The sequence below is a fragment of the Mandrillus leucophaeus genome, unplaced genomic scaffold (genome assembly GCF_000951045.1).
Source record: "Mandrillus leucophaeus isolate KB7577 unplaced genomic scaffold, Mleu.le_1.0 Scaffold375, whole genome shotgun sequence".
Lineage (NCBI taxonomy): Eukaryota > Metazoa > Chordata > Mammalia > Primates > Cercopithecidae > Mandrillus > Mandrillus leucophaeus.
Window position 1 is genome coordinate 1,834,199 of NW_012103976.1, and position 3,650 is coordinate 1,837,848.

Genomic DNA, 3,650 nt, shown 5'->3' on the forward strand with positions numbered 1-3,650 from the left:
TTGAACCCGGGAGGCGGAGGTTGCAGTGAACTGAGATTGTGCCACTGCACTCCAGCCTGGGTGACACAGCGAGACTTTGTCTCAAAAAAAAAAAAAGAAAAGAAAAGCAATTATACTTAACCATGCCATATATATGTGTTCACTGACCACAAATTCACTGACCAACCAACCAAACTCCACACTTCATCTGATCCCCCACAGACTTGGGGATGGACAGCTGTTCTTTGGCTATATGGTATAAGAGGGTCATTCTTGTCACTACTAAAGTTAACCTCATCATTTTGTGCTGCTCCAAGACCAGCAGGGTATCTTCCAATAAAGTGTTCCTAAGCAGCCTGTATACTGAGTGCAAGCAGGCTAACAATTTGAGTAAGAGTCCATACCATGTATGTGTTTCTGTCAGCAGAATGTACATGTTGTACAAAACCTCCAGGTTCCTTAAGCTTTTTGCTGTCCATGAATCCTCTGTGGCAACTGTAGTCATAACGCCAGAAGCCAGAGGGTCAGGGATATGAGGGACTGACAAACAGCAGGGGACATCTGGGGAGGAGATCCCTGTCATGTCTCTTGTGCCACAGGGCTATTATGGCTAGTCTTCCATTTGCTTTTTCTTTCTTTAAGTGAAAACCATTTTTCTACTTTGCTTTTCTCTCCATACTTAAATGGTCAGTAGCTACTAAGTGGTGCTTTATCTGAATAGGCCTGGATTGAAGCAAAATATAAATGGGACTGGCTTTCCACAGGAAGTAAACTGCTTCAGAGCCCACAGTCCCCTGCTTAGTGCCCAGAAACAAGTCAGTCATCCCTGTTGGCAGTAAATCTTCCCACAGGCCGTCCATTAGAGATTTAACTATATATCTTCAATAGAAAGAGTCTGAGGCAAGTGGGAGTGAGGAATGGAAGCTTAGGTTGGGAGAATTTTTTTTCATTCTGTTTGCTTAATTCAGAGTCCCATTTGTGGTATTTCATATCTGTACTCCAGGCAGAAATATAACTTGAAAATACTGTGTCTGAAGACATTTCAGTGTTCTATCATTAAATTATTTACTTAATATTTGAGTCTGATGAATTTCATTGAAGTTCTTTACATCCATGTTAGGAACCAACTGTCAGGAATGTTAAAGAGTTATGTGTAGTAGTGTTTCAAGGCAGCGGTTTTACTGCAACAAGCATTGTATTCAGTCAGCAAGACACCTGATGTAATTTCACTATAGGTGACAAAAATATTTCTATGCACTGAAGTTATGGAACTTGGCTCACTAGAATTACTTTCTCCCTCCACCTCTTTTTATCCCTCTATTTTAAAAAATAGTTAAACTGTCTCCTCTTAAGTTTTGGATGATTCCATTCCAAGTTACTAAATTCTACTTAAGAAAACATGTATCTGAAGTGCCAAGATGGCTGACTAGAAGCAGCTTGTGTGCGCAGCTCTCACAAGAGGAGACAGAGTGGTGAGTGAACACGAGCTCTTCAGGTTGGTCATCCAGCAGGCTGTGTTGGGATTCATCAAGGAAGCAGTGGTGAGTCATGGAGAGCAGAGGGGAGTAAGGCAGGACAGCCGCCCACCTGGGATTGGTGCAGCACAAGGGGAGGCTCCCTACAGCAGGGAAAGGGTGAGCGAGTGAAGGCTCCTGGGGACTCACACTTCTGCCATGGACCTTTGCAATCCCCGGGCACAGGAGATCATCCATGACTCCACTTACCCTCCCCCCGCCACACACACACCCTGGGGCTCTAGACTGACACAGAGAGCTGCCTGGAGTCTGGGCAGAGCCACTGCTCAAACCAGTGTGGATCCCTGAGCTGCTATGGCCCCAGCTGCCATAGTCCGGCCAAGGTAGGCCAGGCTCTCTCGTGTGCCCCTAGGATAGGGGCCATCTCCATGGTGCTGAGGAGTGGACAGACTGCAGGCCTCACCTCCGCTGCACCTTGCCAGGCAAGGCCCACTGGCCTGGGTCTCCATCGCAGCCATCCTGCCCCATGCCTGTACACTCCAACTGGTCACAGCCCTCATTTCTCTGAGATGGAGCTCCCAGAAGTAACCAACAGACCCTCTGCCCTGCCGTAGCCTGTGCCCCTGCTGCCCTCAGGCTGGAGAGGGAGCAAAAAGCCCAACAGCTGTCATGGGCCTCCAGCCTGCCACAGCTGGCATATGGAAAGGCAATCCAGACCGTTTTCCACACGAGTCCCTGGTCCTGCTGCTACTCACTGGGCAGGATGCCTCCTGGCTTGGGCCCCCAGTATAGCTCCTGCCTGATCACCAGTTGGTGGTGGCTCTGTGTTTCTCTGGGATGGAGCTTCCAGAGACAACTGACAGGCCTCTGCAATTGCTGCCACCACAGTACCCACTCTTGCTTCCCCCAGGCTAGGGAGGGAACAAAGAGCCTGACTACTTTCTCAACATCCTACAGAGAGGAGGCCAGACTGTCTTCTAGGTCGGGTTGCCTGACCTCCCTGCTCTTCAGGCAGGGCCCCCAGCTTGGGCCCAGCCGCACAGCTGCCCCAACCCTGGCTGATAACAATTGGCTGTGGTTTTGCATTTGTCTGGGGTAGAGTCCCCAGAGGCAACTGATAGGCCCTCTGCCATTGCCACTGCCCGCGTCTACACTCCTGTTGTCTCTAAGCTGAGGAGGGAACAAAAAGCCTGAGCTTGCCCTGGGGCTGCAGCGTGGCAGCTTGGGAGTGCCAAGGTGAGATCTGTAGCAGGCACTAGAGCAGGAGAGGAGCCCACACTCTCAGAGTACTGAGAGGGCTGTTACATGAACCTGCGGGCTACCACAGCAGTGGGTGTGCCTCCCTATGCAGGGCCAGCTGGCTGGGAAAAGGGTGGCCTATTTCCCTACCTCAGCCTCTGCCTGAGGGAACACACCTGACAAAAGAAACGGGCACAGTGCCATTGGTTGGAAGGGGCTCCCCCAGGGCCCAAGAGCGGACCTGATGAGGTGGTCACCTCTCTTCCCACTGTACCACAGAGCGCAGCCAGAAACACCAGGAAATACAAGTGGCTAAGATCTATCTACCGACCATTACTCCTAAGTGCCATCTACTGGAATTCAGCCCAAACTACAAAAATAGTTTGCTAATACACCTTCCTGTAAAACCAAGGTAAGAATTCAAGCACAAATAAAGACCCTGCACGGAGTCTTGGCCCTCGGAAAACAGGAAGAAATGCAGCCAACTGACTATGCTCAACTTACACCACAGTTAAAGGAATACCAACCCTCTCAGATGAGAAAGAATCAGCGAAAGAACTCTGGCCATTCAAAGAGCCAGAGTGTCCCCTTACCTCGAAATGAGTCCGCTAGCTCCCTAGCAATGGTTCTTAACCAGTTGGAAATGGCTGAAATGACAGATGTAGAATACAGAATCTGGATGCCAAGGAAGCTCATCAAGATTCAGAAGAAAGCTGAAAACGAATCCAAGGTTTCCAGTAAAGTGATCCAAGAGCTGAAAGATGAAATAGCCATTTTAAGAAAGAACCAAACTGAATTTCCATAGCTGAGAAATTCACTGTAAGAATTTTATAATACAATTGGAAGTATTAACAGCAGAACAGACCAAGCTGAGGAATCTCAGAGCTCTTCTAACCAACTCAGACAAAAATAAAAAAAGAATTTAAAAAAATGAGCAAAACTTCTGAGAAATATTGG